General features: G+C 46.2%; 1 protein-coding gene across 3 annotated transcripts in view; it reads right to left on the bottom strand.

Annotated features, from left to right (window-relative positions):
* The window catches only part of ZMAT4 (zinc finger matrin-type 4), a 374,780-nt gene extending 351,463 nt beyond the window's left edge, over positions 1-23,317 (bottom strand). Inside the window, exon 1 of one of the 3 annotated variants that reach the window (XM_050800444.1) lies at positions 23,171-23,317. The gene's annotated coding sequence lies outside the window, so the exon portion shown is untranslated. The remainder of the gene's footprint in view (positions 1-23,170) is intronic. The other 2 variants (XM_050800441.1, XM_050800443.1) reach the window with 2 other exon arrangements.
* Positions 23,318-27,854: the final 4,537 nt, after the last annotated feature.

Genomic DNA, 27,854 nt, shown 5'->3' with positions numbered 1-27,854 from the left:
CAACCCCCCAGGTGTGGTGACTGCAGGTTTAAGATGAGCACATGCTGAAGGGGAGACAACAGAGGACCTGATAAGCTTGTTGTTGTTACAGTGGAATTGGTTGAAAAAAAGAGTTAATGAGCATGGGTGCAAAAGGAACTGGCTATCCATACAGCATATTGGTGCTTGCAGCCACCCCCCTGCCATCTTGGCAACAAAAATACCTGTTATTGCCTATGGGATTTCCAAATGAGAAAGAACAGTGGGAAAGCAGGCTAGAGTGTGTGTGGGGTGTGGTGTCCTCATGGGCCATGGGGGTGGTGGGTGTGTGAACTGACAGAGTCAGCGCTTCAGCCCCAGGGCACCGCCGAGCCCAGAATGGGAACTGAAATGTAGCTGAGGTCATGTTACTCCCCCAGGAAGTATAAATTCTGCCTGCAGTGGCCAGGCCAGTCAGGCAGTGAGAGAATCGGGGAGAGGTCATTAGTCTGCCCTTCTGTGCGTCCATTTGGTCTAGGACACGACCACTCCCAAGACTTTCCTTGTAGGTGTCCACTGATTGTGTTGAATTAGAAGAGTTCTGTACCAAAGGGAGGCCAAGATGCGATGTGGGAATGGGAAAGACGACAGATATGTCATGGCCTTGAAAATGGCTATTAACCCACTAGACCAAGGGTGACAACAGGCTGTTTTCCACCAGCACCACAGAAGAGGAAATGGGCTTAGCTATAGTAAGGGGATTGGGCTTATAGAATTAAATTTGAAAATAATGTGACTTGTGGAACTCACTCCTCAGTGAGAACAGGGGGAGAGAATTACAGTTGACCTTTGAACAGGTTTGAACTGCAATGACCCACTTATTTTCTTCTGCATCTGCCCCTCCTAAGACAGCAAGACCAACCCCTCCTATACCTACTCAACACGAAGACAATGAAGATGAAGACCTTTATGATAATCCCCTTTCACTTAATGAATAGTAAATATACATAGTAAATACATTTTCTTTTTCTTACGATCTTTTGTTTGTTTTTGAGACAGGGTTTCACTCTGTGGCCCAGACTAGAATGCTGTGTGGTATGATCATAGCTCACTACAGCCTCCTGGGCTCAAGTGATCCTCCTCCCTCAGCCTCCTCAGTAGATGGAACTATAGGCAGGCGCCACCATGCCTGGATACTTTTTTAAAACATTTTTGTAGAGATGAGGTCTCACTGTGTTGCTCAGACTGGTCTCAAGCTCCTGGGCTCAAGTAATCCTCGCATCTCAGCCTCCAAAGTGCTGGGGTTACAGGCATGAGCCTATACCCGGCCTCCTTATGATCTTCTTAATAGCATTTTCTTTTCTCTAGCTTACTTTATAATAAGAAAACAGTATATAATACACAGAACATACAAAATATGTGTGATTTGACTGTTGCTATTATTGGTAAGGCTTCTGACCAATAGTAGGCTATTAGTAGTTACGTTTCTGGGAAGTCAAAATTTATTCATGGACTTTCGACTGTGCAAGGGGTTGGCACCCTTAACCCCTTCATTGTTCTTGGATGGACTATATTATGAATCTGGCAGCCTGTAATGGTTTAAGGAAAGTTATTCCCAGAGGGAGAAGAATTACCTAAAAGACTCTCATTACAGAATGAATTGTATCCCCTCTGAATTCACATGTTAAAATCCTAGCCTCCACTCCTTCAGAATGCGACTTTATTTAGAGGGAGGGTCTTAACCGAGGTGTCAAATTAAAACAAGACCATTAGGGTGGGCTATAATCTAAAATGACTCATGTTCTTATAAAAAGGGAAATCTGGACACAGTGACAGACGCGCATAGAGAGGCGATGCCGTGAAGACCCACAGGGAGGAGATGGCCATCTACAAGCCAAGGACAGTGGTCAGGGGCAGATCTTTCCCTCACAGCCCTCAGAAGGCACCCAGCCCTGCTGGCACCTTGACCTTGAACTTCCAGCCTTCAGAACTGGAGACAATAAATTTCTGTTGTTGAAACACCCTGGTATGTGGTACTTCATTACCACTGCCCTAGCAACTAATACAATAGTTAACGATCCTCTGTACGGCTGCAAAGTCCCCAGGAATACATGAAAGGTGTCTTCTTATATTTCATCCCCAGGAAGCCTGGAATGATTCGCTGCTGAGAAAGATGCCCTCTTGCTGAACTCTGCCCTCTGAAGACAGGAGCTAATTTAACTCAGCACGATGCCTGGACATACTACGTACTTAGGAAAGTCATTTTGTTTTCCGTTGTTGAAAAGCTTTTTAACTCCTTTTTATCTAAATCCTTAAAAAATGAAAGAAACAAAACCACAGATGTGTTTGAACGCATTCAAAATTTTTACTTCTGGTTAGACATGGAAGTATAAACATACGAAGAGTGTGTGTATGTGTGTGTGTAGAGGGAAACAGAGACATAGAGAGACAGAGTAGGGAGAGAGAGAAAGAGAGAGAATTTTCTCCCAAGACTTTCAGTGGGTGGCAGGGAAAAAAATCAGCATCACGCCAGCATTATAGCTGTTGTTTGGGACTATTTATAGAGCTGGCCACGGTCATGTCAGATCTTTAAACGAAGCAAAACACCTGGGCGCATTCCAAAAGCAGGGAGAAGGAACTCAAGTCCCAACATACTGCAAGTGGAAAACTGCATCCATATAGAAGTCATAATTTACATTCGCTAAACAAAACCCAGAGTCTCCAAGGATTTTAGGGAGCTCATTCTGGCACCCAGTGTAATGAAACAATAACACAATAGCCACTGAATTTTCAAGCCTTAAAAAAAGCTCTGCAATAAATGAATGAATGGCTTCCAATGGCAGAAAACATATAGCAGCTCCTCAGCAAAGGGCCTCCAAGTGGCCAGTGGTCAACGATCAATCATGAGAGCCAGTCTCACTGAATGGACGTCGGGAGGGGGTGCCCTGAAACATTTCAGCAGGGGCAAAGTTAGGGCCAAAACCTGTCCCCTCGCTCCCCACTTGAAGTCAGGTGGCATCCCCTCTTTGCCCCATCTCACAGATGATGGTGTGAAGAATGAATTAAACAAAAATATTTAAACTTATGGAACACTTGGGACATCTGCACTAAAGGGAAAAAAAAACACTATTTCTACAATATTTCACAGATCTAAAGTAAGTGTGTCCTACTTTCAGTAAAACCAATACATTTAAAAATTGCCATTTGAAACCAGATATATCAGAAGTAAGTTGTCCAACTTAGAAAAATGAGTTCGCTCCACACAGGCCAAGGCCTCTATTTTATACTCACCAGGGAATGTCTAGCACATAGCCCAAGACCTGACACGCTGCATATCCTCAAAAGACATTTGTTGTATAAGAGAATTATCTCTGTTAAGTAGCCTGTTCCCCGGGTGCATTCAATGTACCACAGAATTTACAAACATTTCCTTCCCATGGCGTCGTTCTTGCCATGCAAGGTGCAGCAGGTGAGAGAAACCAGAGATGCAGCTGTGGCCTCGGAGGACTGTTTCCTGGGAGATGCCCCCTCCTCTGGGTCCATCGCCTCTGCTGAGTGTTTTTCCAGCATCCCAGGCATCTCCAGCCCCATGTTCTATTAGTACTGAGTGGGCAGGGCTGCTTTTTTGTTTTATGAAACTGCTTCCTGGCTTTCCAATGACAATCCTAAAGAAGAGAGAGCAGCTGATTTCCAGTCTGGCTGTGGGTTTGCTACTGACTAGCACCTGGGGAGTCTACTCTGTCTGTGGCTTCCTAGAAGATAATGAAGTTCAGGGCAGGGTGCAAATGGGGACAGGCAATGCACTGTACCTGATGCTGTCTCCACAGCACACCCACGTCTACCTCTTTGTTCCAAAATATTTGTTTCAGCCGAGTGTGGTGGTGCATACCTACAATTCCAACACTTTGGGAGGCCAAAGCAGGAGGATCACTTGAGGCTAGGAGTTCAGGACCATCCTGGGCAACATGGCCAGACCCGAGCCCTACAAAAAATTTGAAAAGTTAGCCAGGCATGGTGGCTCTCACCTGTAGTCCCAGCTACTCGGGAGGCTGAGGCAGAGGGAGCCCTTGAAGCCAGGAGTTCCAGTCTGCAGTGAGCTGTGATCACACCACTGTACTCCAGCCTGGGCAACAAAGTGAGACCCTGTCTCTTAAAAAATAAAAATGAAATAAACGTTTGTTTCCATTCCCAAAACATTTGTTACTTCCATGTGAATCAGGGAGGAGTAAAAAATGGTTCCACAGAAAGCCTTCTGATGGGCTTCTAGGGAATCCACACCAAGACGGATCCTTAATAAAACACTCACTTCCTAAACAGGGAAATGACTCAGAGGCGACTGCGTCTCCTTTTCTTTCTGTAATTTTTATTATTTGTGCTGTAAAAATGAATAAAGACTCACTGCAACATATTTGAAAACAGTGAAAAAATATATAAAGAAGAAAACAAAAATCATCCATCATCTTATCATTCAAAGAGAATCTCTATTAGCATTTTGGCATATTTTATTTACGTTTATGCATGTAGACATATTCCATTAGCCAGTTTAGAAGATATTTCACTTTCAGCTTTATGAGCATTGTCTCACATCATTAACATGCTTCAAATAATTTTATATGGTAGCCTAGTACTCCATTGTATGCACGTACCATAGTTTACTTAACTAGTTCTCCACTGCTGGGGAGGTTAATTCCAGTTTTTAAGGAAGTGCAGTGAACAATTTTGTGCATGCGTCTTTCCCCACATTTCTGATTATTTCCCTAGGATAGGATCCTAGAACTAAATCAAAAGGTATAGAAATCTGGCCGGGTGTGGTGGCCCACAACTATAATCCCAGCACTTTGGGAGGCCGAGGTGGGTGGATTACCTGAGGTCAGGAGTTCGACACCAGCCTGGCAAATATGGTGAAACCCCGTTTCTACTAAAAATACAAAAAAATTAGCCAAGCATGGTGGGGCATGCCTGTAATCCCAGCTACTAGGGAGGCTGAGGCAGGCAAGAGAATTGCTTGAACCTGGGAGGCAGAGGTTGCAGTGAGCTGAGATCATGACCCTGCACTCCAGCTTGGGCAATAAGAGCGAAACTTGTTCTCAAAAAAATATATATATATAGAAATCCTAAAAAATCATGCTTTCCAGAAAGACGGCACCAATTACAGTTCCATACCGTATCTCTGTGACATGGAGCAGTGTCATCTTTAACCTTCAATAATTTTATAGCTGGAAAATGGCAACTCATTTCCATTCTAATTAACATTTTTATTATTGTTATTATTGGAATTGTTATTGGTGATAAGTGCTTGGCTTGAATCATCTCCCTTCATCACAAAACGCCAATGAGGTAGGCCGTCTTGTCCTCATTCTAAGAGGAAGAAACAAGGTATAACCAAGTGACTTGCACAAGGTCAAACCTCTAACTTCAGAGCCAGGACTCCATGCTTGGCTCCAAAACCACCCACCTGACTATGATACTATGCTAATTACTCAGGGAGTTAAACATTCTTCCATGTATTTTTAGCTGTTGTAGTTCTCTTTCTCTGAATTATAGTAAATTTATTTTCTGTATGGAAAACACCCCCCAGCATGTTGAATGTTTTGACACTCTACACTTGTACCGAGATTCACACATCACCCCCTAACTCCTCCTCAGCTCAACCCAACCCAAACAACCGCCCAACTCTCCACACCGTTAAGTATGACACAGCGTCTTCCCTGTAGGTTAAAAAACATTTAAGCTGGCTTCACCTAACCTCTCTTGAGACTACTTAAAATGTTCCGGAATTTATGTAAGCCTTGATTGAAAAATACCAGTTCACTGACTGGGCATGGTTGCTCATGCACTGTAATCCCAGTGCTTTGAGAGGCCGAGCTGGGAGGATCATTTGAGGCCAGGAGTTCAAGATTAGCCTGAATAACATAGCAAGGACCCATCTCTACAAAAAGTTTTAGAAACAAAAAGTTAGCCATCCATGGTGGTGCACACCTGTGGTCCCGGCTACTGGGGAGGCTGAGGTAGGAGGATCACCTGAGCCCAGAAAGTTGAGGTTGCAGTGAGCTGTAAGCACACCACTGCACTCCAGCCTGGGCAACAGAGCAAGACCCTGTGTCAAAAAAGAAGGAAGGAAGGAAGGAAGGAAGGAAGGAAGGAAGGAAGGAAGGAAGGAAGGAAGGAAGGAAGGAAGGAGGGAAGGAAAGGAAAGAAAAAAAGAAAGAAAAGAGAGAGAGAGGAAGGAAAGAAGGAAGGAAGGAGGGAAGGAAGGAAGGAAGGAAAGAGAGAAAGGAAGGAAGAAAGAAAGAAGAGAGAGGAAGGAAGGAAGGAAGGAAGGAAGGAAGGAAAGAAAAAGAAAGAAAGAAAGAAAGAAAGAAAGAAAGAAAGAAAGAAAGAAAGAAAGAAAGAAAGAAAGGAAGGAAGGAAGGAAGGAAGGAAGGAAGGAAGGAAGGAAGGAAGGAAGGAAGAAAAGGAGAGAGAGAGGAAGGAAGGAAGGAAAAAGGAAGGAAGGAGAGAAAGAAGGAAAGAAAGAGAGAGAGAAAGAAAGAAAGGAGAGAAGGAAGGAAGAAGGAAGAGAGAGGAAGGAAGGAAGGAAGGAAGGAAGGAAGGAAGGAAGGAAGGAAGGAAGGAAAGAAAGAAAGAAAGAAAGAAAGAAAGAAAGAAAGAAAGAAAGAAAGAAAGAAAGGAAGGAAGGAAGGAAGAAAGGAAGGAAGAAAAGGAGAGAGAGAGGAAGGAAGGAAGGAAGGAAAAAGGAAGGAAGGAGAGAAAGAAGGAAAGAAAGAGAGAGAGAAAGAAAGAAAGGAGGGAAGGAAGGAAGAAGGAAGAGAGGAAGGAAGGAAGGAAGGAAGGAAGGAAAGAAAGAAAGAAAGAAAGAAAGAAAGAAAGAAAGAAAGAAAGAAAGAAAGAAAGAAAGAAAGAAAGAAAGAAAGGCAGGAAGGAAGGAAGAAAAGGAGAGAGAGAGGAAGGAAGGAAGGAAAAAGGAAGGAAGGAAGGAGAGAAAGAAGGAAAGAAAGAGAGAGAGAAAGAAAGAAAGGAGGGAAGGAAGGAAGAAGGAAGAGAGAGGAAGGAAGGAAGGAAGGAGAAAGAAAGAAAGAAAGAAAAGAAAGAAAGGAAGAAGGGAGAGAGGAAGGAAGGAAGGAAGGAGAGAAAGAAAGAAGAAAAGAAAGAGTGAGAGAGAAAGAAAGAAAGAAGGAGAGAGGAAGGAAGGAAAGAAGGAAGGAAGGAGGGAAGGAGGGAAGGAAGGAAAGAGAGAGAGAAAGAAAGAAAGAAAAGAAAGAAAGAAAAAGAAAGGAAGGAAGGAAGGAAGGAAGGAAGAAATTGGATCCTTGTCAAAGCAGCAATACTTAGGAGCAACTGTATGGGGTCTGATAACATGTACCAGCTTGAAAAAACAGTTCTCCCAAACCCCATGCTAACAGAACACCCATTCTTTTCCTTGTAGGAGGTGCAGCATGAAGTTGATTGTATTTTTTTCCATACAGAGATGGGAATAGCTCGACCCAACAGCTTCCACGACAATGTAGTGTTTAAGTGCACAGCCAGGCCAGCCACTCTCCACCATCGCCACTCCTCAGAAGCCTGAGGACACATGCCACCACCCTCCCCCATAGTGCGCAGAATCACCTGGAAGGATGAGAGCCCCGGAAACCCTGCCCAGGACCTAATTAGAGGACATCCTTGCACCCAACATCGATTCCCCGCGCCGACAGCTGAAGGAAAGGTGAGGAGGGAGGGCATTTATTTCCTCTGAAGTCACCTGCTTGTCCAGGAATTCATGCCGCAGAAAAGTTCTGCAGAATCATAAACAGCCTTGTGGCTGCCTCAGAGCTCATTCTGCAACTCACAGCTGATCATTCGCTTGATTCAGCTCAGGTTGGAGAGATGGATAGGGTTTTCCCACAAATCACTTGATTAGTATGAGAAATCTATATTTCTGCTGTTCCAAGCATTGCAGGAATTTTGGGTTCCCTTTAAATCTGTCTCAATATTATGGTTCTAGAAGCTTTCAGAGTTTCCTTTCCAGGATTTATTTTTCTGAAGGTGCTACCCTGGCAATTCTACCTTGTTCCTCTCTGGTGTCTTTCTTTCAAAGAATGCAAAAACCTTGGCCGGCAATATTTGGGAGGAAGTGCTGTAGCTATGAAAGTCGGAGACAGGTATTGCAGCTTTCTTACCTACCACCCCAGGAACTCTGCAGCAAGCAGCAGCACAGGTTACCCATGACCTGGTCACCCCAGCCCCCTGGCCTGGCACACCCAGAGAGAGAACCCCTACATACCTGCTGCCACGACCACCACCAGCAGCAGCTTTTATCACTTGCCATAGATCCTGGAACACTTTGTATGTTACAGGCACTATGCTAGACGCTTGGCATCTGCACTCCATCTAATCCCCACCCCAAGCCTATGAGACAGGTACCAGGTGTTTCAGAGCTGGGGACACTGGGACTTTGAGCAGCCTCCTGGACTGTTTGAGTGAAGTCTGTGGAGTTACCTTGGATTAGATCAACTTCGGTTCACTACAGCTCTGTGCTCCTAGGTTCTCTATTTCATCCCAAACAGACCACGGAGAGTCAGATGTGAAGAAAAGATGGGTGAATTCTCTTCCCTGCTTAATCCTGAGCCACAAACTCATTATTGCTGTTATTACTCTGGCACTTGACCTCACCGTCTAAATGAACCCAGTGTGCTGGGCCCTTTTCAACAGGAAGAGTTCCCTCTCAGAGACGTTGATAGACCCAGGGCCAATTGCACATTACGAAGCCAAAGCCATTCTGGGCTGTGCTGATGGTGCGCTGACATAAACAAGTCCCTTGGCACCCTGGCTGAGGCTCCCTGAGCAAATGCTGTGTGTCCCTTCAGCCTCAGTTCCCACCCTCAGTCCTGGGCACAACAGTCTCCACAAAAAGTCATTCCGCCAGGTATGTGAGCTTAGATGATTCTCTTTCCCAAAGCCCCAAGCCAGTTTCCTTCCCGACAAGCCACATGTTCCCTAGTCGGTTTTCCTTTTCCTTCCCCTGTGGACAGGGAAATAGAACCATTAAGTGTTCCATTTCTTCATGGTTCACACCATTTCCCTCTTCCCAGACTACCTGGAATGTCAAACCCCTCTCCAGGAGATCTCTTCCTCTCCTTGCCTCCCTTTCTCCCTCCCTCCTGGATGTCTGAGAGGAAAACAGCAAAGGATTCAGCTCCCACCTTCTGAGATCCACCCTCCCATTCGAATCACACGACCATGGGTAAGTCCCTTCTCTCCCCAAGACAGTTTCTTAAGGTAAAAGTTAGAGAAGGTGGTCTTCCTCTCACTCACGCCTCCCTCATAGAAAGATACTTTTAAAAACAAAGCAAGAGGTCTCAAAAGCAAAAAGCTTTAGGAGGAGAGAAAAAAGTGCCCCGATCTCCCCTAACTCCTCCCCAGCCCAGGCCAATGGACTCTCTGTTGCCCTGCCACCTGTTTGATTTCTAAGGAGAGTGATTACTCTCTCTGGGCAACAACTCTGTTTATTTTCAATACAATCCTACAAGAGCCACCTCCGCAGCAGCTCCAGGCCTGTAGGAATTTATGAAACTGTTTTTGAAGATCTCGATCCATGCCCTCATCCTGGCCTTGTTAATTCAGTCATAACTCTCCAGAGCTCACAGGGCCCCTTTTGCGGTGAAAAGCTCAAGTGATAAGCATCGGCGGAAACCTTTTAATTTTGATTTAGAGACTCGGCATGTCTCTCTGTCATTGTCTGGCGTTCCTCTAGCTCTGTGTGCAGGGGGCATTTGTCTCCACCACCCGCTGGACTGAGGTCCTCGCTGTCCTGTCTCGAAGCTTGTGATCCACCATGCTACTCTCTGAGAAAAATGAAGGCATCCAAGAGGGTCCCCACACTGCCCCACCCACCCCATCACACAGCCTCTGGCTACTGACTCCTCTTCCCCTGAGAGCTGTCCAAGAGGCCAGGCCCCACTCCCTCACCCACTCAAGGCCATTCTCACCTTCGACCCACACCCATCATCTTTGTGCTCTGCCCACTGACTCATTTCCATGCAATACAAACATCCCGCTACTTTTCCCATTTTTAAATAAGCAACACTAGCTTTGACCCCACATATTCCTAGAGTTGACATTTCATATTTTTGCGCAGCTTCACAGCTCCACTCCTCCATGAAGCTGTTTGCATGCGCTATCTCCAATGCCTCCTCTTGAACTCACTCCAAGGAACCTCTCGCCTCATCCTCCACCAAAGTGCTGTCATCAGCTTACCCACGGCCTCTACACTGCTCACGTGCAATTTTCGTCCTCATCCTACTTCTTATGCCAGCAGGATTTGACCCAGCCGATCACTACTTTCTTCTGCAAAAATGCTTTGCTTAGTTTCCGAGGCAACCTCCTCTCCTGGTCCACCCCAATCTCCAGGCTGCTCTTGCTAAGTCCCCATTGCTGATTCCTCTTCAGTGTCCCGGATCCAAGGTCAGCAAATCTATGGCCTATGGGTGGGTTTCCTGCTTTGTAAGTAAAGTTTTATTGGAACACAGCCATGCTCCTTCCTTTATATGTCCTCTATGCCTGCTTCTGTGCTGCAGCAGCAATACTGAGTAACTGCAGTAAACACTATGCAGCCTGCAAAGCCTAAAATATCTACGATCTGGCTCTTTAAGAAAGAGTTTGCAAACCCCATCCTAGATCTATAAATACTGCCATTCTCAGGATCCGCCTTTCTACGTCCTGTCTGTCTACACTCACTCCCTAGGCGATCTCACAGATACCATGAAACTCTGATCACTCCCAGGGTTCTCTAGCTTAGAGCTCATCTCTGAACTCCAGACCAAAACACAACTGTGTAGAGGGCATTTCACTAGAGCTCCAACAACCCCCAAAACAAACCCACTTCCTCCCTCTCTACTCCTCACAATTTCTAATTTGCTCCTTCTACAGTCTTTCCCACCATCTCAAGCCAAAAGGCTTGGAATCATCCTTGAACCCTCTAGTCTCTCAAACCCCACCTTCAACCCATCAGCAAATCCTGCCAGCTCTCCCTTCAAAATATATCCAGGATCTGCCCTCTCCCTCCCCGCTGTTACCACCCGGCCCGAGACCGTTCCCTTCTTGCCAGGACCGGAGCCTCCTAGGGCGCCTCTGCCTCCACACGGCCCCACTCCACTGTACTATGAACACAGCGACCACAGTAACTCATTTATTCATGTTTTACAATTTTTATTTATTCATGTATTTATTTTAAGACAGAGTCTTGCTCTGTCACCGAAGCTGGAGGGCAAAGGCATGATCATAGCTCACTGCAGCCTCGAACTCCTGGCCTCAAGTGATCCTCCTGATCAATTGTTTTAAATCATGGACGATGTTACTCATCAGCTCCAAACTCCCAGTGGTTCCAGGAAGCACACCCTGTCCTCACTGTTATTCCTGGCACCTTAAGTGTCTCCAGCTTCAGGGACTTCTTGGGCTGGACTGCTGGTGCCCCATATATCCACAGGGACCATCCCTCGCTGCCTTCAGGTCTCTGCCTAAGTGGCATGTACAAGTGAGACCCTCTCACTCCGTTCCCCCTGCGGGGCTTCGTGTTTCTCCCTTGCACTCACTGGCCCTTCCACAGGTTTGCTTGTTTGCCGTCTGTCTCCCCAACTTGGATCTAAACTCTGAGAGGCTGGGAACTGTTTTGTCCATTGCTGAATCCTCTAAGCTTAGAAGTGTACTATCAATTCCCAACATTCTGAGCAATGAATAAAAGAACACATAACATGTCAAAAGCTCATGTCTCTTATTAAGGAAACTGAAGGATGGGAAAGAGAAGCACATTGTTTGCCTCATGGAGAAATCAAAGAACAGAGCCATGGCTCCGAGCTCACACAGCCCCAGAGCCAGGGTATCCCTTGCTAAAGAGACTAAAGCCAACCAGTCCCCAACGACAAAGGGGACAGATCAGGGAATGCCCTGCTGGCATCCTTCTTCAGGCCCCTGGGGATCAGGAGGGGCAAATGCAGAAGCGGCTTCTCTGGAGGCAGACAGAGTAATGCCCCAAATGCCTCCTTCCCTCGCTCTTCCAGGCCTCCAGAGTCACGCAGCTCGTAGTCCTGGCTGCAGCCCAGGAGGGGTGAGTGGACAGCGCAGCACAGCAGACGGTGCACAGGCTTGGAGTCGGCCACTCAGAAGCAGTGTCACCTTGGTGAGTCTTGGTTTTCTCATTTGTAAAATCAGGGTGATGACCAAATCCTTAACATCTGAAAACAGTGTGCAGCCTTAGGCTCCTTTTCTTTCTTTCTGGTTTATGTCTTATCACACCTGAAGAGTCTACCTCTAACTTTAAAAGAGATTATGCACAGGCTTGTTGCTGTGCCATGAGCTGCTCCCGAATTTCTGCACATCCCTCCTGGGTTCTCCAACAACTCCTCACTCTGCTCCCTTTGTTTTTCTTTTTATTTTTCTTGTTGTCTCATAACTTCTCCTTTCTCTTCCCATATTCCGAAAATCCTCCTATCCTAACCATGCTACATGAATAGTAACTGCTTGAACATTTGTGGTTGGAATGACTGATTTAAAAAGCCGGTTTGGGCCAGGTGTGGTGGCTCATGCCTGTAATCCCAACACTTTGGGAGGCCGAGGCGGGTGGATCACCTGAGGTTGGGAATTCAAGACCAGCCTGGCCAACATGGTGAAACCCCATCTCTACTAAAAATACAAAAATTAGCCAGGTATGGTGGTGGGCACCTGTAATCCCAGCTACTCGGGAGGCTGAGACAGGAGAATCTCTTGAACCCAGGAAGCAGAGGTTGCAGTGAGCTGAGATTGTACCACTGCACTCCAGCCTGAGCGACAGAGCGAGACTTCATCTGGGGAAAAAAAAAAAAAAGCATATTTTCTGATTTGTAAAATAAAGATTTGGTATAGGAAATTTGGAAAATACAAAAAAGTTTAAAGAAATCAAAAGTCATGTGTTTCCCAAAGCACGGTAAGAACTGGCAGGAAAGCAACCCTCCCAATCTTCCCTTCTCTTCCTGCAACCCTGCAGAGCAACTGCATTGTCAACAGGAACAAAACCCAGAGAGACAGCAGAGGGGAAACAACAGGTATGAGACCCCTCAACCCACTTCCCCTGCCTCTCAGCTCCCCCTCCCTTCGGTCCTCTCACAGTCGTGTTATCGCAGGTGTAATTAACAGGAGAGACTTCTGAGATGGAGCCTGGAATGCTGGGCCACCTCTTGCCATTGTCCCCTCCCATCCCCCGGTGGAGCCAATCTGCCCCTGAGCAGCCACAGACAGTTCACACCAGGTCTCAGCTCCAGATCCCCACTTGCCCCCAGCACACCCCTCCTGCCTTCCATGAGGCCCGCATCCTCCAAAGCTCAGGGCTTGGGACTCTCTGGCTCCATGAGTCCTGTGAGTCCGTGTTCACCCTCACCACCATCCACTTTTCTCAGCGCCTACACTCTACCTCAACTGAATATGCCCATGGACCCAAAGTTATCTCTTACTCTTAACTCCATCAGCATTGGCCAGGGCCGAACAGAGTGCTACTCCACACCCCGCCTTCTCCGGAAACATCAGGTAGACCAGCAGGAAGCCCTTCTCGATGACAGGTAGGGCTGTATTTGCAGGCAGAAAATCGAGCTCATTCCATGCCTGGCTACTATGCCTGCTGCCCTTACAAACTAAGGAGAGTGGCTTTGCCTTTCCAAGTATCGATTTCCCTCTCTGCAAACTGGGGATGCCAGCACCTTCCCCACCCACCTCTGAGGCTTGTGAATACAAAATACCGCACAATGAGTTATTATTAAAATAAACAGAGCAGCAAACAGCCACGCAACCTACACCACTCCTCTTTGTCCTGCCCTACCTTCAGGCAAGCCTGTCCACTTTTCCCAATTAGCCTGTGAATGGTCCAAGGGCGTGCCCATCAGAGCCATCACCTGCCCTGCTTAGGGAAGGCTCCCTGGAGCCCCCAGGTGGCCCTGGCACACATCACAGAGCCAGCCAGCTGTGACTTTCACCCTGTGGAGACTGCCTCAGGCTGCCCGGAGTTTATGCAACAAAGGAAACCACAGCGGGGAGCAAACACATTCTGGGAAAGCATTAACAAATGCGACACTCCATCAGGAGGAGACCCAGGAGGCCACTTCGGGGAGCCCGCAGCACCCAAAGTCCCTGCTGTAAGTGGGATAGATGCCACGCATGCATTTGGTCTTAATTAATAAGTGGATTAAGCCAAAGGCATGGCTTCTGGGAAGGAAGGACGAAAGAAAGGAAGGGTGGCTTCACGCCTTCTTGCAGAAATCTACCACCCTCTTCTGGAACACACGGAACCCCCAGAGTAGCCCACTCTGGAAACGGCATGGTGTGAGGCAGCAAAGTTTTTTTTTCATACCTAACAAAACCACTCACTGGCTTTGTGACCCTGACTAAGACAGTCTCTTGATCGGAGCCTCAACTTCTCTGCTTGTGAAATGAGCAGTTATATGTGATGCATCCCTTGAAATGCTAAGACAGGCCTGACCACTGCAGGTGACAGGTCCTGGGGGTGGGAATGCATCGAAGAGGAAGGAACAAGGATGTTCCCTGCACAGGGATCTTGCACACTCCACACCTGGCTGCAGCAGATGTCCAGCCCTTACTGACAAAGCAGGCGGCACTTGCCGGATTTCCCGTGAGCGTTTATCTTCTCCCACCAAATGGACTCAGGATGCAGGCATTTCGCATCTTAGTGAACAGTGTCGCACCCAGCTTTGCTACATGGATAGTCACTGCTTGAACATTTGTCGTTGGAATGATTGATTTAGAAAGCATGCCCTCTAATTTGTAAAATAACATGTTTACTGGAGGAAATTTGGAAAGTACAAAAAAGTTTAAAAAATCAAGTCTTATGTTTCCCAAAATGCAGTGATAACCACTATGAAGATTTTGATAATATAATATTCTGTTCTAGTTTTCAGGACTACATACACCTTTTGTTTTAATTGCAATTATAGTCTATTTACTTTTAAGTCTTTACTTACTTAATATATATTATCAGCATTTTCCCATATTCTTATGTATTATTCAACGTAATTTTAATAGTTTTCTTGATTTCCATTTTATGGAGGAGCCATATTGTATTTAATTAATGCCTTCATGCAATGTTTTGTTGTAATGAATAATGCTGAAAGGAATATTCTTAATTAGAACTATTTTGCACATCTCTAACTATTTCCTAGGATAAATTCCTAGAAAAGGAATTGCTTACTGGTTCAAAGGGTATATTTTTTTAAGACACATCTCCTATGTTTCCAAATTATCTCATTTCACATATCCGCCAGCTAAGTCTAAAAATGTCTATTTCCCAACAACACTGGATATGACGTTATCATTTTTAAATTCTGCTAATCTGTTAAATGGATAATGATACCTTGTATTAATTTCACATTTTTGTTATTAGTGAGGAGAGACATTTTTACATATTTTTCTGGCCACTTATTTCTTTTGTTATGCGAACTGTCTATTCCCATTCTTTGCTCACTTCTCTATCAGGGAAAGGCTGATTTTTAAAAACACTTTTCAAAAAAGAGAATGAATCCACAAACGCCCTGAATGACCCCATTCCCCACGTCTCACAACCACCTCCATTGAGGCATTAATTCAAATGTCCAGTGTAGATCCTTCTCCTATAGTTTAAATCCATTTCCTCCCATCCCATCTTCAGTGGGAACACTGCTCTCTCTTTCATTTAACACCATGACCTTTCTTTGTCACCTGTCAGCTTTTCCTCCAGGGGATGAATAATTCCTCTTCATTTTTCCCTGATCTAGTGTAACTTATGAAGTCAAGTATCTGCGTCGATGCTGCCCTCCTCCCCCTCCCCATTGCCACTGTCTTCCTGCGGACCCTCGCCATTTCTCACCTGGACAGCAGCAAATTACTTCTGAACTGGCCTCTCTGGCCCAAGTGTGACCCCCTCCCCTTTGTGCCCCTCTCAAACCTCACCTCCACTCTTCATTTCACAACTGCTGGACCATTTTTCCTAGATGCAAATGTGAGCATGTCATTTCCTGCTTGACACTTTTCTGCTCCTTCATGTGGCAGTGACCCCTCCCTACCTAGTGGGCATCCACAACCCTAGCTTCCCTTGCCCCCAAAACATGCCTCGTATGAGCAGATTCAGCAACATCTACATCTCACCGACACATTGTGCCAATCATGCGCTGGATGGAGTTTTGCCACCATGGCACCCTCTTTCCCACCCTCCTCCCATCCACCTGATGGTACCTATTCAAGCCTCAGGTCCCATTCAGGTATTCCTCGCTCCCGGAGGCTCCTCTGCCCGCCCAAAATAAGGAGAATCATGGGGTACCCTGTACCCAGATGTACTCTATCCACTTAATACACCTGACTATATTCCAGTAAGGTGTGGCATCAAAATCAAGGGCAGGGGTTGGATGTGGCAGTGTGTGCTTGTAATCCTAGAGCTTTGGGAGCTAAGGTGGGAGGACTGCTTGAGGCCGGGAGTTCGAGGCTACGGTAAACCATAATTGCACCATTGCACTCCAGCCTGGGCAACAGAGTGGGGAGAGGAGGGGAGAGGAGAGGGAGAGGAGAGGAGAGGAGAGGAGAGGAGAGGAGAGGAGAGGAAGGAAGAAGGGAGAAGGGAGAAAGGGGAAGGGGGAAGGGGAAAGGGGGAAAGGAGAAGAGGGAAGGAGAAATTGAAGACAGTGTGGTGATCTCAGTGAACATCATTGCGAGTGGTAAGGACACATGGTGGGCACTGGGTTGGCCACCCTGACTGGTGTATCCCTTGGGTTCTTTCCATGGTCCATGTGGGCTGCTGTGCCCTCAGCAGATGGGCACTGCCGTCCCTGGGTTTCCTCCCTTTCTGGGCTGACCCCCCACTCCTCCTGCATGTGCACCTTCCCAGGCTTGAGCCTGTCTCACTTCCTGGGCTCCCTGCCTGGCCCACCCAGCGCCTGGCGTTCCCTGGGCCCTCTGCCCCGAGACTTCTCCAAGCCTTGTCTCAGCCAATCTCTGGAAGGGCACCCTGCCCTGCTGCCTGAGGGGCTGATGGTCTTGTTGGGCCAGTTCTTGAAGGAGAAGAATTCCCCCTTCCCTCTGGTAGATCCCCTAGTCCCTAACCCCATGTGGGGCACAAAGGCCCAGGATGTCTTTGTTAGCACAAGGATGCCCTGGCCAGCCAGGGGCATGGAAGGGTCGTGCCTCCCCACAGGACACTGACTGCTGACCCCGCACTGTCCTCTTGCTGCCTAGCTCAGCATTAACTGGGGTGCTTTCTTCTTTCTTCTCAGGGCTACACACAGGATAGTTTTATTTTGTGGCCCTCAGTTCACCAATTTATCTCGCTTCCTATGTGGCTAAAACCAACACAAAGAAAAGCCTTCCACAGCTGGCCACAGCCTCATTCTCAAAACTGTGAGACTCCCTGACTTCACTGACAGCCCGCCTTTGGGTCTGGAGCTAGGCCACCATGTATGTGGCAGTGTACACTCTCCACTGGGCCACCCCTCCACCATCCCCGAACGCCCTCACATGGTATGTTTCATCCTGTTCCGTAAGGTAACAGGTCATGTGTCTTACCCATGGTGTTCCCATGGTATGGGCCCATCTTGTTTCATTTATCCAATGAGAAGTTTGCAGAGATAATCTAAAGTCTCTCTTCCCTTCATAAGATTCAGATTAAGTACCTCATTCCTCCCGTGTCTCTCTACTCATCCTCTTCTGGTCTACCCATCCCCTCCTCTCAGCTCTGGTTTCTAGAACACATTCCCACCACCCTGGCCTCAGAGCCACACTCAGGAGCCCCCACAGGGATGGGTCAGCAGCCCCTCCCAACCACTCAACCAGAACTAAAGAGTCATCGGCATAAATAGGGAAGGTGGAGTGGAGTGCATGGTGTTAGTAACAGGCACTCAATAAATATTGCTTAACCACAGGTGTCCCTGTCTTTGCCATTTGGTTACAGAGAAATTAAGAGCCTAGAGAGAGCAAACGGTCTATTCAATTTGGAAACGAGAAGAAAATGAGCTACAAAGCAAATAACACTGACTTGGGAGATGGAGAACCTGGATTCTGGTCCTCCCTCTGCTATCGGCCACTGTGTGACAACGCCAAGGCCTGCTACCTCTCTGGGCATCATCTTCCACATCTGGAAGTGAAAGATTAGACTTGATGAAAGATCCCCACACAGTCGACAGAATCTGCCAGTCCAGGTGGCAGCTGGTGCAGGGCAAGGGAGGGGTCTCCAGGCTCAGGGTAGCAGCCCAGGCAGGCTACACTCCTTTTTCCTTCATCCCAGGGACTCTGGTTTTCAGCCACTTCAATAGCCCCAGAGAGAAGGTGAGGTTTTGGAGAAATAGGTAAGGATTCTCATCAGCAGAGGGCACAGATGCCTGGATGCGATGGCCCTTGTCTTTCCCACCTCACAGATCCGTGGCTCCTCCTCCAGCTAAAACCCCTGGCTTATCCATTTCCTAAAGACCATCACAGAGGCTCAACAACCTTCCCTTTTTAGCACTCTTGCTGATGGAAAATTCTTCCTCATACCTAATCTAAGTCCATCTGCTGCAATTTCTGTCTATTTTCTCTAGTTCAATCCTTGCTGGAGATGGAGAACAGCTGGTCGCCATCCTCCATATAACATCCCCTCCTAAACCAAAATCAGTTATTACATCAGCCCTCATCCTGTGTTTCTTCTGGTACAACAACCACTGTTCCCTCCGAGCTGCCCTCATGGATTCCAGCTCTGAAAGCACTGCTGATCACCATGGCCCACACGGGAGGATGCTCTGCAAGCTCCAAGAGCTTCCAGAGCTGTAGCATCTGCAGTGGGATGTAGGGCTCTGTGGCAAAATCGAGAGAGAAGGTTGGAGCGGAAAGGAGCCTGTGAGGACATGGTCCTGACCTCTGGCTCTATGTCTAAGGGGATTGAAAGTCAGAAAGGGCACATAAGCACGTGCCCAAGTTCAAATCTGAGGGTTCTAGCTCAAGTGCCAGAGTCCAGATAGTAACATCACAAAGTCCTGAGACACTGCAGCATATTTTCAGCATGGGTCAGAGCAGGACCAGCCAGAGCTAAAAAGTGAAGACCACCATTCCTCACCCTGCTCCCCATCCAAACTCTGTCTACCCAATCCCGCTAGCAGGTGCCTGGAATTCGACTGCACACATCTTTTGTTTTCTTTCCAGCTTTTTAATTTTAGGTCCAGGGGTACATGTGCAGGTTTGTTATAATGGATAAATTACATGTCGCGGGGGTTTGGTGTACAGGTAGATTATTTCGTCACCCAGGTAATAAGCATAGTACCTGATAGGCAGGTTTTTGATTCTCACCCTTGTCCTGCCCTCCACCCTCAAGTAGGCCCCTATTTTTCCCCTCTTCATGTCCAAATGCTTAGCTCCCACTTATAAATGAGAACATGCACACATCTTTGATTTCCTTTAAGAACTTAAATACCTCTGTAAGTGGCAACACTATTAACTGTTCACACCTTAGTATGAATGAGTAGATTCGATCCTTTCCAACTATTAATAGATTTAGGGGTGAAAACAAAGAACAAAGAAACTGAGAGCACAGCAGACAAATTTCCCTGCATGCTAATGTTTCCAAGGTCAGCTCTGTGCATGGGGCTGCAGCAGGCACAGGCCTCTGCACAGTGGCGCAGTGAGGGCTTGCGCCTGGTGGGACTCCCTGGGTGTCAGACAGGACTGTGCTTCAAAGCATCTGCCCTGTCCGCCTCACACAGGTCAGCTGCACCACTCCAGGTGCTCTGGCGAGGTCTGCATACAACTGAACTTGGGGAAAGGATTACCTCATTGCTCCCCCAGGACAGGCTCCCATCACATCCCACAGTTCCTATTGTCCCCTAGTTAACTCTTTCAGGAGTGAGGTGCACAAGGCATCTACAATTAGATCTCCACCCTGGGGACCCCTGAAATGACAGGAAGGAAGAAACAAAAAGTAACCAGGAAAGAGAGGTACCCCTGCGCATCAGATTAAGATTACCTAGATACCTGCTTCAGTGTGAAATATCTCCCAAGGGGGGAAGGGAGGAAGGGAGGAAGAGGCACGAGCATGAGAAAGAGAGTGAGACAGATGAACAATTTACTCATAATTTGGGCTATGAAAATTTCCTAAATGAAAGATGAAGAGGGAAAATAACAGAGTGTGGTTAATACATTTCAAGGTCTAGGTTTCAAAACAGCCTTCACCCCACCTTTAATAGATGGAAATAGTGTGCTCCAACCTCTTCAACTTTCTGAGATGTTCCTGAGTGTTTCAAACCTCCAGAAATACCTTCCCCTAGGACAGTCAGGGAATTCACACATCCACAGAAAAAAACAAGACATTGCAAAAGCGTTTACCAAAACAAACACAATAGACGTGCTTATTAGATTTCCCCAAAGCCACAAAATTAAATGTTAAAGTAGAAGGCAAAAAGGCTCTTCTCTGATAAAAATTTTAATATGTTTTCAGTCTTATTTCAGGGGACAATTGTCGTTAACAGAAAAATCAGCACAAAATGACAAGATCAAAGTAGGTTGGCAAAAAGATTACTTACGGATATGTTTAGGATGAAAAGGGATAACAGAAGGATGACAGGGATGGAGGGACAGAAGAATAAAGAGAGGACTTTTATTTGCCAGGTAACTCACGCAGGGCTTGGAAAAGCAGAAAGACACAACCCCTTCCCACCATAGTTGGTTAAAAGAGAGAGAGAGATCCAATTTGGCCAATTGGGAAGAGGAGAAAACGCTGGGTCCGTGGATGGTGCTTATCCAGGGTCCTGGCCAAAGCCATCATGTTTGATGAAATGACAAGTAACACATTTAATCTCCTGAGCATCCATCGGTCTTTGCATACACAAACAGGCACGCAGCTTCACAAGGAGTTAATTAGCCTAACACCAGCAATTCGATTCTCCAAACTGGATCGCAGCAGAGGCGCTGGGTCCTGGGTTTCACACCTCACCCCATCCAAGGTGAAGCTGTGATGAGGGTGTTTTGCACTTCGTCAATTATTTTTCAGCTCCTAGGATCCTTTTTTTGGTCTAAAGTTGTTATTTTAATGATCTCTGTTCCGAATGGGGAAATACAAGAAAGAGGAATGAGGAGGAGGCAGAGGGAAGGAAAGCAAGCGCTCCAGTGTGTCCCACTTGTACTTTCCAAGGCCCCCTCCACCCCCTCCCCCAACACTGCCTCTTCTCTCTATGCATGAGTCACCCTTCAGGAGCTGTTTCAAATGCCTTACTTCTAATGTTTCCTATCATGATAGAAATCCAACAGACTGGCATCAATTAAAGGGAACCCCCAGTTTTGCTATCCTCAAACTCAAAAGCATTTTCTGGTTTCCTTACCGCCTTCATGAAAGCCAAGGTGCTCTCATGCAAGATCCCCCATGTGCTGGCGACTGCCCCTCCTGGGCTCCCTGGGGGTCACGTGCCCCGGAGAGGCCACAGAGGACGACGTCCATGGCTAACCATGCCCACCGGCTGGGAAAAGTTCAGCTTCCACTCCAGGTCCCCCAAACACAAAGGGATTATAATTGGCAGGGCTGCAAATTTGTTTTGTTTACTGTCAGATAGGATGTACAGAAGAGAACGCTGATGGTATTTTGACCCCCATCCCCCCCAAAAAATAGGCAGGCATTTTTTTTTACCATTGTAAATAGAGCTTCAATAATCACAGTTCCCACCCAAAATAGCTGCCTACAGGAGGTGGAGGAGAATCTGTTGTGGTGGTTAAAGAAAATAAGAATTAAAAAGTGAAAGGGATTTGTGGAGCTGGAGAATCAAGACTATCATCTGCATCTCCGCGGAAGGGTGCCCTGAGGAAGAGGTGTCACTGGAGAATCCCTCCCCAAACATGCATTTCTTGTCGGGACTGGGAATCGAATTCCCCAGCTGCAGGTTTAACGGGAATCGGAGAGAAGAAAATCATCTGAACTCTCCAACACCCCTGGGACTTGGAAGATCTCCCCCAGACTATCAGCCTCAGAGTATCCCGCAGGTAGGCAGCGTACCTGGTGAAGTGCGGTGGGCACACAAGCAGAAGCTGCCTTCGCAGAAGAGGAAGGAAGTTCAAGACCAAGCACATTGCCTGCTTCCCCATGGGTCACTGTTTCCTAGTGGCTCACCTCCCTAACATCTCCCTTTGGCAGAAGGGAGGCAGAGGGAGAAAGGAGTTTCCCAAGGGTCTCAGAGCAAGAGAGTCAGTCCCTTGAGGTCTCATGATTTAGAACGCTCAAGGGTGCTTCTGGGCTGAACCAGCTGCCTGCCAGGGTGAGCTGTTTTACTTGAAGAGCAGTTAGCAGAAGCAGTGTGGATGGTGACTTCAGTATCACCTCTGCCACAAATGCACCTGTGCACCAAAACTACCTGCGCACCTACAGGGAGCCAGCCCCTCCACCAGCCTCCACCTCCCAGAGCTGCGGGGATGCTCCGGGCCAGGCACCCGTTCTGGGGACAAGGGAGTAAGCTTCAAACAGTACCAAACCGAACTCTCTAATCCGTTTTTTTGTTTGTTCTTTCTTTTTTTTTTTTTTTTAGGACACCCCAAGCCTCGAAAGTCTTCCAGAGTTTCCAGGAGCTAATTGATTATGTGATTTCTTTTCCTCTGAGAATTGTTTTGATGGTGTGTCACCAAGTTGTCACGTAGGTGCCCACCAGGTCAAACAGAATAGCCCACCCCCCCACCGCCCCCCACCCTGGAGAATGTCTCCTTCCACCAACTAAAATGAACTGAGACAGGGCAGGAGGCAGGAAGGAAGCAGAAGTTTGAGGAAGGGCTCCAGCTGAAGGTCACAATAGTTTGGGGAAGGCAGATCAAGGTAATACGAAGCGGAGAGACCCTATAGTGGAAAACACAACCAACCAATCACGTTTCTCGGAACCAGCCTACCCATGATGGGTGCACCAGGAAGCAGCACATCCTGGGATCCAACTTCTTTCACCCAGCACACCCGAATCTCCACCCCAGCCCTGCAGACACCCTAGCCGGATACCAGACCTAATTAGACAGACCTGAGCGCAGCTAATTAGAAGTAGTAAACAAGCCTATTTCTTGCCAGCGCAGAAGTTTCCCAAATAGTCCGCTTGTTTTCCTCCCAACAAAAGACAGTGATTTCCCACCTTTGTCACATTTCCTACCAGAAACTTTTCTTTCTGCAATCCCTCCACCTAGGCTAAACTGCAAAGCCACTGGCAATGGAGACGCAGGCGCTGCACCCCCGGGACACAGGCAGAGGTACCTTTTCCGCGAAGCAGAGGGGCCGGTGCCCAGAGGCCAGCTGCCCTGCCGAGCAGTGGAGCGAAGCTGTGGGCTGGAGCACGCTGAGGATTACGCGTTCCTGTCTCTGCGACCAGACCTTTCGGCAGCTCGGACCAACTGTGCTAGCGATGCACTTAGCAATTATCTGCTGGCGCCGACGCCCCGCCCTCTGCTCTTGCGATTGGCTCTCCAGTCCCGGGCAGGACTGCATTGGTTTCAGCCGACCTCACTCATTGCTTTGGCTCCTACTATTATCTAAGCCATCAAAGGAAATAATTCCATGTTTCATTGACAACCTGTAAGGCTCTCCTCCAGCCCAATGTGGGGGCAGGACCCGGGAGGCCAGTGGAGAGAGGGGAGGCGAGTGGGAAAAGGTGGGGGAGCGGGGTGGGGGAAGGAGGTGGAGGGGAGAGGAAAAGAACAAGAAGGTGTGGGGGGTAGGAGGGTAGGAGGGAGAGAGAGAGAGAGAGAGAGAGATGGAGCTATCAAGCAATCAGATTCTTGCTCTAGCATTTTAACTTCCACAAAACAGAGCCCATAGCAACAATTTTCTGGCTTTCTTTTTCCCCCTAACTGGTAAATGTTGCTGAGGGCAGACAGAATAATAACTATGGGGTGTCTGCCGGCATGAGACAGACTCTAGAAAGCCGAGCAAGGTTGAGGGCTGAAGGAATGGAGTAATGCTTTTCACAGGGCCACCCTGGAGGGCATGTGAAGGTCATGGCAGATTGTTTGGAGAGCATGGTAGGTGCATACCTGGAGTTTATCTATCAGTACTTTATCTCACAGTCTCCCTCATCTCCCAACCTGCGGAGACAATTTTCCTTTGCACCCTATCCAAAGAGTCTCAGAAGAGCTTTTCTTAAAGTCCCTAAAACTCTGGAGTTTCTCACTGTTCTCACTGAGAGGTCCAGAGAGCCAAGCATTCTAGAGCTAAGGATTCTGCTGGGCCCCTCACTCTGGTTTATTCTGACACGGCTTAAATTAATCGCTTAGACTTTCATCGACAGCCTAAGCACAGGAAGAGAGAACATACCCATCAAAGGGTGGGAACAGCTTAAACACCTTTCCTTGTTCACCAAGAAATCATAAAGTCTCACCCCAGTTAAAATGGCTTTTATCCAAAAGACAGGCAATAACAAATGCTGGCAAGGATGTGAAGAAAAAGGAATGAACCCTCCTACATTGTTGGTGAGAATGTGAATTAATGCCACCACTATGGAGAACAGTATGGGGGTTTCTCAGAAAACTAAATATAGAGCTACCATATGATCCAGCAATCTCATTGCTAGGTATATACCCCCCAAAAAGAAATCGGTATCTTGAAGAGATACCTGCACTCCCATGTTTATTGCAGCACTATTCACAACAGCCAACATCTGGAAGCAATGCAAGTGTCCATCAACAGACAAATTAGATGAAGAAAATGTGATACATATGCACAATGGAGTACTATTCATCCATAAAAAAAGAATGAGATCCTGCCATTTACAACAACGTGGATGGAACTGGAGGACATTCTGTTAAATGAAGTAAAACAGGCATGGAAAGACAAACTTCACATGTTTGCATTCATTTGTGAGAGCTAAAAATTAAAACAATTGAACTCATGGATATAGAGAATAGAATGATGGTTACCAGAGGCCAGGAAAGGGCAGCGGGGAGGGGAGGAATGGTTACTAGGTACAAAAATAGAGTTAGATAGAATGAATAGGATCTAGTATTTGATAGCACAACAGGTTTATCACAGTCAGCAAAACATATTATACATTTTTAAATAACTGAGAGTACAACTGGATTGTTTGTAACAAAAGGAAATGCTACATGCTTGAGGTGCCAGATACCCCATTTACCCTAATGTGATTATTACACATTGCATGCCTGTATCAAAATATCTCATGTACCCCATAAACATATACACCCACTATGTACCCATGAAAATTAAAAATTAAAAACATTTAAAAAGAAATCATAAAGCACAAATTTTGACCTTCCTCTCTCCTTAATGTATTTGTCACCATATGGAAAAGACAACACTTGGCAACTAAATTTTCTTAACTAGGTAAAATATTTATTATTAATGTTTCTAAAATAAAAGAGTTTTTATAAATCAATAAGTAGAAGACCTATAACCCAATTCAAAAATAGCAAAGGACAAAATTGGCTGAATTTTTTAAGACAGAATTATAAAAAAGGTCTTTTAAAGAAAGCTTTTAGAATATCAAATTTCGAATGATCCAGAAACTAATCCTTCAGCCTTCTCATCCTAGGATCTCCATGTCTTTGGTGAGGCTATGGTTCCAGTCCTGCCCTGGCCTCCCCTGGGGCCTTGAACAACTGTAGTCCTTATCTTCAGCTGCATCCTCTGCAGCAAATGGCAGGCGCCCCAATGCCTTGTATGGTGACTTTCTATTTCATGCGTACATGCCTGGCTTCCCTAAATACATTTCAAGCCCTGTAAAGACAGAGATGGTATCATACATATCTTTATCACTCCACAGATAGCACCTGGCACTCAATAAGTGGTCTGACTACTAAAACCCAATCCAAAGCATCCAGGGTGCACAGCCCTGAGCCTCATGCGATCCTCATTCCACTCGATTACTCTTCCAGCTGAGCAGAGTGTGGACAGGGCCCACTCTGGAGTCCAGGAGCTAAAAATTCAGGACTAACCACTGTGAAATACGGCAGCTCCAGAGTCACTTGGGGCTCTCACTACATGTTCTCTCTGGAAAATGAGGCAGGTCTTCACCCAGCGCCTTCCTTCTCCCTCAGGCATTTGAAGGATATGAAAGGATGCGGGAGGGGCATTGTACTTGTGAGGCATAACCTCAAAAAATGAAGTCCTTTCCATAATGGCTTTCCAAATGTCAGCATGAGTAGGGGAGAGTGGCCGTATATTAGGAATTCAAAACTAGGGCAAGGGATGGAACAAAATATTTGTTTTCTATTTCATTCCTTTGTCTAGGTGAAATTCACGCAAAGGCACAATAATGAAACTAAACTTAGCTATACATTTGAAATTGACACTGTCCTAGAAAAACTGGTGTGTTCAGTCATGGTGTAAAAACCATAAATAACACTTTCATTATTTAAGCAGTACGATTTTTGCTTTCGAGTGAAAGTAGGCTTCAGCTTTGTGCCTTCATAATATCTCTTTTTCCTCCTCCACTAAGAAAATAAGAGAAATAAACTAAATTATAAGAAGTCTCTTGAATACCTATCAAAGGTTTAGTTGTCCCTGAAGGAAAAGGAAAACATTTCAAGTGATTTTATAAAATGCTTTGTCTAAAACAGCATGTCCTTACATGTACTTTTTGCCTTTTGAAGATGAGAGAGAGAGAAAGGAAGAGAGCAAGCTGCAAACAGTTGTTTATGTCAGTGTCTTTTAAACTGCCTGGTCATAAAATATTCTCTTTGAGAGAAGGATGCTTCCTTTGTGTCCCATAGATCAACCGCTTAATTCTGAGAGTTAGAGAATGAATATTAAGTATGAAGATTCCACTGGTACTTGCATTTGTATTAAATATCAGCGCCATACAATTTAAATTCATTGGGGTATGAAATGTACCAAATTCCATTTTGTGGGCCGTACTCAGCAAAGCAGTCCATTTTGATTTAACAGTTTCGGGACATTAATGGTCGGAAAGGCTTTTGGGGGTTCCTGTTCCATTTTGAGTAATTAGGGAAAGAATGTGGGTTTCTTTATTAAAACACAAATTACATAGCAGCCGCCAGAACCACCATCTTCCTTGTGGGTAACCACTTGCTACAACAAATTACCATGACCTACAGTAGGAGGATGGAGAAATCTTGCATTTACTTGTCCGTTTATGCCATTTTCTCAGTTATCATTTATTTATGCCAAATTCTGTTTCTAAAAGGGAGAAGAGGAGAATAAATTTAGGCAATGCCAAGAAAGAGGGAAATGTGTGAAAACAAGAGGAAAAAAAAAAGAGGGTGACTTTCAACACTACATCTTTGCGTATTGACTTCAGCCATACAATACTATTTCAGTGAAAACATAGTATTAGCAGGATTTCTTGAACCCAGCATTGGAAGAACGAAAGGTTGTTCAGAAAAGTTCTCCCAGCACAACCTGCTAAGTAGAGAAACCTGGAGAAACATTTTCACAGCTTTCTGTTCTAGCTGATAGCTGTTGTGAAATCAAACTCCCTTCCTCTCCACCCCCACCCCCACTCCCACCATGAAAATCAAACCTGTGGAGCCAGTGACATTTCAACAAAGCATAAGAGGAGATTGTGGCTGCCAGGAGGGTGTCAGTCACCGTGAACCATTCTCAATGATTTCATTAATTACTAATGAGTCTTTAGAAAGTTGGTATTAGAATATACAGACTTCATGAGGTTTGAAAACAGTAAGGATATTTTATTATTTAACATACCCTGAAGAATTAAAGCAGATGATTTTGTTTCTTTAAATCACAATCATATTTATTAGTGAGCCAGAGTTGTAAACAATCTGAAAAAGAGAAACAGGAAGACAGAGACAGACAGATGGAGAGATAGAGAGAGATTTACAAAGCTAGATTGCCCACCTAAATTCTGTTTTCCTTCAGTTAAATTATTCATAAGAAATATGGAGCTGAAAACTGTCATGAAATATTGTCCAGTGATGCAACAATTGACAGGAGTAGGGAAGCT

The sequence above is a fragment of the Macaca thibetana genome, chromosome 8 (assembly GCF_024542745.1).
Source record: "Macaca thibetana thibetana isolate TM-01 chromosome 8, ASM2454274v1, whole genome shotgun sequence".
NCBI classification, from domain to species: domain Eukaryota; kingdom Metazoa; phylum Chordata; class Mammalia; order Primates; family Cercopithecidae; genus Macaca; species Macaca thibetana.
Note: the sequence above shows the minus strand (reverse complement) of the source record. Positions and strands in the feature narration are given on the sequence as shown.